Here is a 12,685-nt window from a genome sequence, read left to right as displayed (position 1 = left end):
AAGTATTATAGGAATGCAACCACTAATGTGGTCACGATTGAAAGCTTAGGGTGTCGGTCATATGACATTTATAGGTCTCGCTCGGGTCCATAGGGTCGAGTACTGTGGCCAGGTTATCCTCCAGGTAAGGAATAACGTCTTACCTTTGGTTCTCGGAACCATTTTGCCAAGGCCCAACTCACAGTTTCTCTTCCCTTTTTATTTATTACAGGGACATGCCACATAACCTAGCCCTAAGATGAATGAGCAAAAACAACAGGTGGGAATTCTTAAGGAATTTCCCGAAAGTAAAAGCAATCTAATTTCAAAAAGTTTTCTTTGAATGCCGAGGCATAGCCTCGGAGTTTGTGTGTGTGTGCATAACAATACAATAAATAATTATCTAAGAAAGCTGTAAACAATCTAATTTGAACACATAAAGGTAAACGGATAAGCACGTATGGGGCTCCTAAGCATGTTACTATGGCACCAGGAACGACCTGTCTTAAACCTTCGGCTCTGATACCAATCTGTCACAGCCCAACCTACAACGGAAATGCAGGGGCGTAAACTGATTGCCATAGCTCTCAAGGTACTATCATGCAATATTGGAAGTTTCAATATCTATTAAATTTAATTTCAAATACTAATAAGTATTTAATACAAACATTCAAAATCAATCAATCACATATCATAAATCAAGGTCTTGTTTATTACTCAATCTTGCATCCTAAATTTTCTTTCAAATCTCGACTTAACTTCACATCACACGATGACCTGCATATGCGTTAAAAAAATAAAGTAGATTTGTCAACACAAGGTTGAGTGAACAACACACCAGTTTAAATGTTCATATAGAAAATAAGTAATTGCAACAAGTCATATGAGAATAAAAAATTAACCAAATCAGCAAGTATAAATGAGATGTCGAGAAGCACAAAGCTATAACGACTGGCGTATATTCTGCGATTATGTTGGACCCCTTCGAATGCGAAAGCATATAAGCGCGTAAACAAGTAAAGTATAAGTTGTTAACACATAAGACAATAGTTGCAGTTTTGTGTATAAGTATAAATGAGGAATAAAATTTACGCGTATGTCCCCAAAACGAGTAAAATAGGGGAATGCGGTACTCACCTCGATAGACGAACAAAGGTGGTTGAGATAATAAGAATACGGGAAATCACATGTTGACAATAAAGTCTAAAAGGAACAAAGAGAAGTACGGATATACTAAGTATATGAACTAGATAGATTCATGAAAGCTCGATAATTAAGTTAATATTATACCCTTTTAATCATAACTAATTTAATAAGGATATTATACGTATAATTATTAGTTTATTAAATTATGTATATAAAGTGCATTATTATATTTTATTATATATATAAAAGTAAATTCATCTTAAAACATTGTCAGGCTAAACGTACCCCCCTAGTTGCTTGTCATACCCCTCCCCCCCTTGAAAAAACGAACTTTCATATTACCCCTTGAAATTATATAATTACCAAATTAGCACAAAAATAAGAATTTTATACTATTTTTTTTACAAGTTGCGTTTTTTTTATGATTCGAGTTTAGGGTTTCGGGTTTAGGGTTCGGGTTTAGGGTTTCGGGCTTAGGGTTTAGGGTTCGGGTGTAGGGTTTCGGGTTTGGGTTTAGGTTTCCGGTTTTCGGGTTCGGGTATAGGGTTTTAGGTTTTCGAGTTTTGGGTTTATTTTGTAAAAGTTAAAGAGGTAAAATATGGATATTATAAATATATATACTATTAAAATTAAAAAATAGATATTATAAATATTTACAATATTAATACTAAAAAAATTTAATTAATAGTAATACTTGATAATTTTTAATTTGATATATGTGGTGGAGATTATTAAGTGAAAAAATGTTGTAGGAACAAATATGTATATAAATAAGGTTAAGAGGTAATAGTAATTTATCTAATAAGTTAAGGGGTGTATATTTAGTAAAAATGGTGTAAGGGGGTCCGTTTAGCAGCATCATATATATATTAAAACATAAATATTAGTTTATATGTTATTATATATATATACATATACGCATATACACGGACAAAAGATGTGAGAAAACAAGTGTTATATTGTCGGTTTTTAATAAAATAGTTTTAACTAATTATTATTATTAATAACATGTTTATTAATTGATTTAAAAGAACATATAACAATAATAACCAAAAAAATACGAGGCAGGGGATCAAACCCGCGACCTGCCCCTGTGATTCAAGTGTGTTAACCAGCTTGACTATCCAGCAACTTGCGTTAAGAACCAGTTCCCAAAAATTATATACAAAAATAGAAATGATCAGTTCAATAATAACCCTAACAAATCAATTTGATAAATTCCATGGAAATTAATCAAATACATATTGGGGATTTTGATGAGCATGCTAACGCCATCAGATCCATGTATTTATTTACCTCAGACGACAAACGTAGATATGTTAATCGCTTCAAACAGTTTCCGGCCAAAAAGGTTGATGAACGAGTTCGTAAACAGCGGAGGTAATGTAATTAGTTATAGGGTGATAGTTGGCGATGCGTGTGGGATGCTAATGGATGAATCAATTGTTGATATTATGCTCGTTTATATAGGAAATCGATTTTTCGGGTTTATGGTTCGATATAAAGGGATAATGATGCACGATTTGAATTAATAAACACGTTTATAATGTATAATAGGTCGTAAATATGATAAACATGATAATTACGAGATCAATTATCATCAACAAACGAAAAATCAAAGTTCAAATCAATAGATAATGATTTCGGGTACAAGAAAACTAATATGGGTCGGGTTTGGTAAACGGGTATCTAGTTTAACATATGGGTTATAACATAAAGTTACAATTTGATCCTTGGAGTTTGAGGTTGGGTACATATAAGATAAGATTATATAGTTTGGGCTAAAAGTGTAAAAACAATAAAACTTAATTATAATTATGTTAAATAATAAGTTAATAATGATATTTTAATAATTAAACAAATTTAAACTTGATAAATGCAATATATTTAATAAGATAATCTGAACATTGAACCGAGTCGGATAAAAGTATAAATCGAAAAACCCGAGTTCTTACATTGCATATGTATAAGATGCCATATATAGCACATGTTTTTTTTGCTTTTTTTTTTTATTTTTATATGACTTGAACAAAAAAGCAAGATCCATATTTGATTTCTTTGGGTCCACTACAACGTCTACTGTAACATTAGTCAAATTTAAAACCCGCAAACCCGACTCGTTTAAATTTTTTTTATTTGATTTTAGTTATAAGATTGTACAAAATCAATCCTTAGCAAACTTTGATCAACTTTAGCATCCAACACCATAGATCAAGGACCAGATTGCAAATATATATTTTTTTCTCAACTTGATTTCTCTTCTTCTTTCCCCATCATCACCGTCGAGCAGACCCCCCCCCTTGCTTGTTCCTCAATTTTCGGACAAATTGATCTATCCAAATCAATTGCCTACCTTAAACGCGTTACACCGACGTTTTTAATTGTAGAATGTATGACGAATTGACAGCTATTTTCGTTAATTACGAACCGCGCCTAAATTATTTCTAAAACACTATATAAACATGTTCATAATTCAATATAACGCACCCACATTGTCACAGCCCCCGACCCCTATACCCCGGGAGGGAAGCCGTGAACATTGATTGGTGGTATCGGTGTTTATTAAATTATTTTGCAGCGGAAAGTTTCATCAGAATCGTAGTTAGGAAAAATGATCAGAGTTATAAAAACACCATGATTATTATTATGACAACCCGGGAATTTAATCCCTTTTTATACAAACATAAGTTTTATAGGGTTAAACCCTAATTTACAAAACACGTTTCTTTATTCTGGTGACAAGCCACTTATTTAAGCTGGAAGCCCGTAGGCATCATTCCTTTGTCTCTAACAAGTCACCTGAAACATGTTTAAAATATTTGATCAGCAAGAAATACTGGTGAGTACATTCATTTGTAAATGACACATTTTACAGTTACACCATTAAGATGTTTTTACATCTGCCTGCTTACAAATTACCGAAAGTTACTTGTCACTCGACCGTATCTATGACTGTGGTCATATTACTTATTGGCTAACACGTGTCCAATAAGTAACGTGTAATAGCCCAGTAGGCAAGCCTTGTATACAAAACCCCACAATACCAGTAGTAACCATCTCGTAAGTCTACAGAGACTTAATCACTGTAATGTATTTAAAATACTTTAAAAATATATTTGAAAACATTTAGACAATCTATCATGGGTTTTATAAGTTTTGAAATCACCATGACAGTGTCGGAAAAATAGTTGTCTCACGCAAACGTGAGTTGTATAAAAACTTGAATGTCTCACCTTTCAAGTTTACAATTAAAGAAAACGCCTCTTGGTATTAAGCACCTAGGATAAACACAATGTAGTATGTCTAGGTTAGTATAAAACCAATAATCATAACGATAATCACGAGAGTAGAAACTTTACACGATGGCACAATGTCATACCTTAACAGGCAGAGCTTTTGGATTCGTGTATATTTCTTTCGATCGGAGAGGATATCGTTGCGACAACTCGGTATTATACTTAATATATATCTATGTATGGAGATTTAGAGAGAAAAAGAAAATTTTGAGCGAAGAATGAAGGTCTCAAGTTCAACCTATTTATAGTTGATTTTGGACCCCGTCGCAATACGCTATGGCCATACACAACGGGCGTCGCGTATCGCGAAGAATCTCGTAGCTTGGTCGAGTCAGCCCGCCCATCGCACTTCGCCCGTGCCCGTGCGCGTGCGCGTTCGGGTGCTTCGCACCCTCCACTAGGACCACTGGGTGTGATATGTCTTATAATAACATTAACATATGAATTTTCTTTCTTATAAAGAGCTCACTAGTTTTATAATCTAGCGATGTGGGACAAGGACTTACAATCCTATTTATACCATGGTGGAATCCTCTCATTTTCTTTCCTCCACCAATGTGGGATGGAATTTTCCTTTTTCTATTTCCTTTACTTTTTATTTTATGGTTTGTTATAGTCTCCCTTCCTTATTTTGAATCTCGTCCTCGAGATTTGGTTGAAATAAGAGTGGGGACTTCCGTTTCATTTTGGATTCCAATTCCCAAGTATATTCTGGTTCACGTTTTGAATCCCACTTCACTTTGACCAGAACTAATCTTTTATGCTTGAGATTCTTGATCTTTCTATCTTCAATTTGCAAAGGTTTCTCAACGAATTTCAACTTTTCATTTACCTTTATATCTTGAAGGGGTACTTCTAGTGTTTTATTAGCTAAACATTTCCTTAAGTTACTTACATGAAATACATCATGTATACCTGACATTTCCTCTGGTAATTCTAGCTGATAGGCTACCGGTCCAATTCGTTTGAGAATTTGAAATGGTCCAACAAATCTTGGACTTAACTTTCCTCTCTTACCGAATCGGATTACTCCTTTCCATGGAGATACTTTTAGTTGCACTTTGTCTCCAACTTGAAATTCCAATGGTTTGCGTCGATGATCCGCATAAATTTTCTGACGATCTCGTGTGGTCTTTAATCTTTCATTAACTTGATTTATCTTATCAGTACTTTCTTGTATGATTTTAGGACCTGATAATTGTTTTCCTCCTATTTCTGCCCAACATACTGGAGTTCTGCACCTTCGTCCATAAAGGGCTTCAAATGGGGCAGCATTAATACTTGTATGATAACTGTTATTATAGGAGAATTCTATTAGTGGTAAATGGTCATCCCAATTTCCACCAAAATCTATTACACATGCTTTTAGCATGTCTTCCAATGTTTGTATGGTCCTTTCACTTTGACCATCAGTCTGTGGATGGTATGCTTTGCTCAAGTTTAATTTTGTTCCCATAGCTACTTGGAAACTTTTCCATAAATGAGAAGTAAAACGGCTATCCCGATCTGATACAATGGATAATGGAACTCCATGTAATGAGGCAACTTTGTCCATATACAGCTTAGCTAATTGTTCCATTTTGAAAGTTTCCTTCATTGGTATAAAATGGGCTAATTTTGTTAATCTATCCACAATCACCCAGATTGTATCATTACCTCTTCTTATGGTAGGTAACTTGGTAACAAAATTCATTGTTAGTAATTCTCATTTCCATTCTGGCATTTCCAATTGTTGAAGTAATCCTGATGGCTTTTGATGTTCTGCTTTAACTTGTGAACAAGTTAAGCATTTTGAAACATAACTAGTTATGTCCTTTTTCATTCCTATCCACCTATAGATTTTTATCAAATCTTGATATATTTTATCTCTTCCAGGATGCATTGTGTATTTGGAGTTATGGGATTCTTCGAGAATCTTTTCTCGTAATCCTCCTATGATTGTTATCCAAATCTTGTTCCCCATTCGGAGAATTTCATCATTTCCTTTGACAAGTAGATCAATGGTACCATTTCTTTTCTCATCAACAATATTATTTTCTTCTATTGCTTGTTTCTGAGCATTCTTTACTTCATCAATTAAATTGATTTGAAGTTCTAACCTTAGAGCTCGCACTCTTTTAGGTTTCTCATGCTCTTTTGTGCTTAATGTATCGGCTACTATATTTGTCTTACCTTCATGGTATAGGATTTCACAATCATAGTCACTAAGAATTTCCATCCAACGTCTTTACCTCATGTTAAGCTCCTTTTGCCCGAAGATATATATTAAAATTTTTTGATCTGTGAATACAGTAAACTTACTACCATATAGATATTATCTCCAGATCTTTAGGGCAAAAATTATTGCTCCCAATTCTAAGTCATGTGTTGTATAATTCTCTTCATGCTTCTTTAATTGTCTAGATGCGTAAGCAATAACTTTTTCACGTTGCATTAATACACATCCCAATACTGATTTAGAGGCATCACAACAAATTGTGAAATCTTCAGTTCCTTCTAGTAGTGCAAGTATTGGGGCATTTCTTAACTTTTTCTTCAAAGTTATAAAAGCTTCTTCTTGCTTAGGTCCCCATTCAAACTTGACATTCTTACATGTTAACTTGGTTAACGGAACTGCTATTCGGGAAAATTTTGAATGAAGCGTCTATATTATCCTGCTAATCCTAAGAAACTTCGAATTTCTGTAAGAGTTTTAGGAATTTCCCAATTAGTAATAGCTTCTATTTTGGAAGAGTCCACGTGAATACCTTCATGGTTAATCAAGTGTCCTAGAAATTGTACTTCTTGTAACCAAAATTCACATTTTGAGAATTTAGCTAAAGCTTCTCTTTTCTCAATAGTGTCAAAAGTGTATGAAGATGTTTGACATGATCTTAACTGGTTTTGGAATAAATAAGGATATCGTCTATAAAAACGATTACAAATTTATCCAAATATGGTTTACATATTCGATTCATCATATCCATGAATGCAGCTGGTGCATTAGTTAAACCAAATGGCATGACTGTAAACTCATAATGACCATATCTTGTTCTAAAAGCTATTTTAGGAACATCTTCTTCTTGTACTTTTAATTGATGGTATCCTGAGCGTAAATCGATTTTAGAAAAATATCGAGCTCCTTGGAGTTGTTCGAATAAATCATCAATTCTCGGTAAAGGATACCGATTCTTAATTGTGACTTTATTCAATTCTCTATAATCGATACACATACGCATCGACCCATCTTTTTTTTTTGACAAACAGTACTGGTGCTCCCCATGGTGATGATCTAGGTCGTATGAATCCTTTTTCTAGCAATTCATCTAATTGTTTCTTTAATTCTAACATCTCTTTTGGCGCTAATCGATATGGTGCTTTAGCAACTGGTGCTATTCCTGGTATTATATGGATTCTAAATTCAACTTCACGATCAGGTGATTGTCCAGGTAAATCTTCTAGAAAGACATCAGGATATTCCGATACTACCGGAATTTCCTTTAGCTCTTTTCCTTTGGCGCTAATGATTACAGAAATCATATATACTACGCCTTGTTTCCTTAGATAGCTTGCCGCTTTCATTACTGATATGAACTTTCTAGGCTTGAGCATCTTATCTCCTTGAATTGTAATAATGTCTCCTGTTGGCGAGCGAATTTCAACAGAATTTGTATTACATAAGATTCGAGCATGATTGGCTGCTAACCAGTCCATTCCTAATATAACATCGAATCCAGCCAGATTCATTGGGAGTAAATTTTCTTTAAACTGGTGGCCTAGTAAGTTTATGTTTTCTTCTTGAAGTACTTCATGAATATGAATGGAATTTCCATCTGCCGTCTCTACCGTGCAGACTTGATGGAGTTTGGTTAATGGTTGATTTAGGGCTTGGCAAAACTTCGTGTTTATAAAACTTTGGTTTGCTCCGGAATCAAACAATACTTTAGAGTAAACGTTATTAACAAGGAACGTACCTGCAATGACGTCTGGGAATCATTGTTGCTTCTTGTGCAGTAAGCTGAAAAGCCCGTGCATTCTTCTTAGGTCCATCTGTGTTTTTTTCTTTGTTGTCAGGCACCTATAGCAGCTTTGGACATTCTGGACGGATGTGGCCAGGTACTCCGCAGTTTTAGCAAACACGACTTTCCTTTCTTCTACATTCTTCATCCGTATGTCCGGCCATTTTGCAATAATTTCAATACTTGGTTTTCTTAAAAGTGAATCTCCCTGAATGCCTTTTTCTGCAAGTTCTACAGAAAGGATGAGAATAGGATTGCCCTGTTCCTTTCTTCTGAACTGTTGGGTAATCTTATGGGCTAGATCTTTCTTTTTGTTTTATTCCTGAGTTCGTACTAATCCGTCTGTCAGGGTATTTGCTAGCTCAACTGTTTCTTCAATAGTCTGAGGTCTAGCTGACTTTACCAGATCGCGGATTTCACTTACTAATCCCCAAATATAACGAGAAATTAGTACTGATTCTGGCGAAGCCAAAGTCGGTACCATTCTTGCATATTCGAAGAATTTTGTCGTATACTCATGACACTTCACACCTTCCATCTTGTGGTTTAAGAACATAGTAGAAATCTTTTCTCTTTCATGAGGAGGACAAAATTTCCTTTCTACTATTTCTTTAAACTCTTCCCAGATCATAGTGTAAACTTTGTGACTTCCTTTTGACTGGAGGACCGTGTTCCAACATTCCATTGCTTCATCAATGAAGAGGTTAGAAGCATATAATATTTTATCTTCTTAAGCACATTTACTGATTCTTATAATAGCTTCTGTCTTTTCTAACCAGCGTAGTGCTGAAATAGGTCTTTCTTTTCCAGATAATTCGGTTGGTTTACATGCCAAGAAATCCTTGTAAGTACAACCATGAACTTTTGACTTTTTGGGTAATGGTTTGCTATTTCCTCCATTCACACTATTACTAGCTTCAGTATTAGACTTTCGTTTATTACTTTATGTCTTATGCCTAATTACAGACACGGGTTGCTTAATGGCATCAGCAATTAAAGGAATTGCTTCAGTGATTTTCTGAGCTATCATATTTTCAATAGCATTCATATTCAGATGAGTTTCTTGATTATGAATTTCATGATTATGCTCGTTTTCGTGATTGTGCTCATTTTCACGATTGTGCTCGTTTTCGCGATTGTGCTCATTTTCGTGATTATGCTTATTTTCGTGATTGTGCTCATTCGACATTTGAATTACATATGAGAAAGGAATTATTAATATCATAATCAAATAATAAGGTAAGCAGGATATTAATAACACATAAGCATAAATAACACATAGGCATAGAATATGTCAAAATCGTTGATCTTTGCGACATTTACTCTTTATATATATATATATGCATCACTATGTTTTACATCTACACACTATATATATATGCATCACTACGCACTTTTCTTATATACATACAAACTTTTTTTACACCAAAGAAATTACAATAATGAACATATAAATATTATATATATGGGTTATATGTAGGGTTCTCTGTCATAGTATTTCCAGATCAGGTTCTCCCCCATATTTCTTATTCTATTCCCAGTATCTATTAATTCTTCCCCGTAATGGCGGAGCTCAGCCGTCATTTCCGGTGTCATGTTGGGGTAGTTGGAGGTTTCAGCCTGGAACGGTGCATACGGGTTGTTCATCATTGTTTGATATTGCCAATCATTGGTCCACCATTCTTCTAGTTGAGCTTGATTGATAATATCATCAGAGAGCAGTATATTATTTGGGTCATGGGATGGCATATTAGGGTTGCTGGAACTTGCTGCACCCATATCGTTGAATATCGGTTGAAAGATTTCACATTCCTCTAGGCATCTGCCTAGTCGCTCCTCCATTGGTATTGTTGACATGGGTGGTGGTAAAGTTGGTGGTGGTTCAATTGGTTGTGGTTGTTGTTGAGTTGGTTGTGGTTGAGTTAGTTGTTGTTGAGTTGGTTGTGGTTGAGTTAGTTGTTGTTGAGTTGGTTGTGTAGTTCTTCCTTTCTTATTTTTTCTCAACCCCCGTTGCCCGTCTTTGAGCCTTCTTCTTCTTTTAGGTTTTGGTTTTTCTACAGGTTGTGCTTGAAAGACCATGGGTTTAGGGTGTTGTTGACTAGATTCTCCTTCTTCCATACCCGCGGTGTTAACGGATATGTTTTCGAAAGCTTCAACTAGCTCACTCATGATGTTAATCAAAAACAATAAAACAACGAACTCCCAATGAAAATAGTACTTATTTTCACTTGTGCTTAAAATCTTATATGTATGGTTAACACATAGGTTAATGCATGTATTTTCCTAACTCTAAATTTTAAGATTAGGTATTATTAAAATACTCATATTGCTTAAATCAGTGGCTCTGGTACCACTTCAGCTGTCACAACCACGACCCCTATACCCCGGGAGGGAAGTCGTGAACATTGATTGGTGGTATCGGTGTTTATTAAATTATTTTGCAGCGGAAAGTTTCATCAGAATCGTAGTTAGGAAAAATGACCAGAGTTATAAAAACACCATGATTATTATTATGATAAACCGGGAATTTAATCCCTTTTAATACAAACATAAGATTTACAGGGTTAAACCCTAATTTACAAAACACGTTTCTTTATTCTGGTGACAAGCCACTTATTTAAGCTGGAAGCCCGTAGGCATCATTCCTTTGTCTCTAACAAATCACCTGAAACATGTTTAAAATATTTGATCAGCAAGAAATACTGGTGAGTACATTAATTTGTAAATGACACATTTTACAGTTACAGCATTAAGATGTTTTTACATCTGCCTGCTTACAAATTACCGAAAGTTACTTGTCACTCGACCGTATTTATGACTGTGGTCATATTACTTATTGGCTAACACGTGTCCAATAAGTAACGTGTAATAGCCCAGTAGGCAAGCCTTGTATACAAAACCCCACAATACCAGTAGTAACCATCTCGTAAGTCTACAGAGACTTAATCACTGTAATGTATTTAAAATACTTTAAAAATATATTTGAAAACATTTAGACAATCTATCATGGGTTTTATAAGGTTTGAAATCACCATGACAGTGTCGGAAAAATAGTTGTCTCACGCAAACGTGAGTTGTATAAAACTTGAATGTCTCACCTTGCAAGTTTACAATTAAAGAAAACGCCTCTTGGTATTAAGCACCTAGGATAAACACAATGTAGTATGTCTAGGTTAGTATAAAATCAATAATCATAACGATAATCACGAGAGTAGAAACTTTACACGATGGCACAATGTCATACCTTAACAGGCAGAGCTTTTGGATTCGTGTATATTTCTTTCGATCCGATAGGATATCGTTGCGACAACTCAGTATTATACTTAATATATATCTATGTATGGAGATTCAGAGAGAAAAAGAAAATTTTGAGCGAAGAATGAAGGTCTCAAGTTCAACCTATTTATAGCTGATTTTGGACCCCGTCGCGATACGCGATGGCCATACACAACGGGCATCGCGTATCGCGAAGAATCTCGTAGCTTGGTCGAGTCAGCCCTAGGCATGCCACGCCACGTGGCATGCAACGTGTCATCAGCATAACTTCCACGTCGCGATACGCGATGGGTTACCTTGACAGGCCATCGCGTATCGCTACACCGCAATACTTATCGGATAACTTCTACGTCATCGCGGTACGATGGGAGGAAAAATCTTAATTTTCCGCAAAAATACTCGCGAGTGTGCGAAGTGCAAAGTGCGCCATCAAAGCGCCACATTACGCCCATCGCACTTCGCCCGAGCCAGTGCGCGTTCGGGTGCTTCGCACCCTCCGCTAGGACCACTGGGTGTGATATGTCTTATAAGAACATTAACATATGAATTTTCTTTCTTATAAAGAGCTCGCTAGTTTTATAATCTAGCGATGTGGGAGAAGGACTTACAATCCTACTTATACCATGATGGAATACTCTCATTTTCTTTCCTCCACCAATGTGGGATGGAATTTTCCTTCTTCTATTTCCTTTACTTTTTATTTTATGGTTTGTTATACACATCATCCTCACACTAGCGCCACCCTAAACCCTATGCCAATTTCACCCTCGCAGCACCGTAAGATCGAGATTCATTCGTGTTTGACGCCGTGAAACCTAGGACCCGTACACCTTCAATCTGTTAGATTTTCTGATAATTTTTATATGTATTGGATTCGTTTATAACCAAGTAATGTTAACCCCAAATCAATTGTAACAAACATCAAACAATTAAACCAATTTAAAATCTAGGGTTTGAATTGGGGATGAACATAAACTGCGTACTGTATAA

Source organism: Bidens hawaiensis, unplaced genomic scaffold (genome assembly GCF_021521415.1).
Source record: "Bidens hawaiensis isolate Kalapana, Puna unplaced genomic scaffold, B.hawaiensis_p1.1 tig00043879_1, whole genome shotgun sequence".
In the NCBI taxonomy this organism is placed as follows: Eukaryota; Viridiplantae; Streptophyta; class Magnoliopsida; order Asterales; family Asteraceae; genus Bidens; species Bidens hawaiensis.
This window is presented reverse-complemented; position numbering follows the sequence as displayed.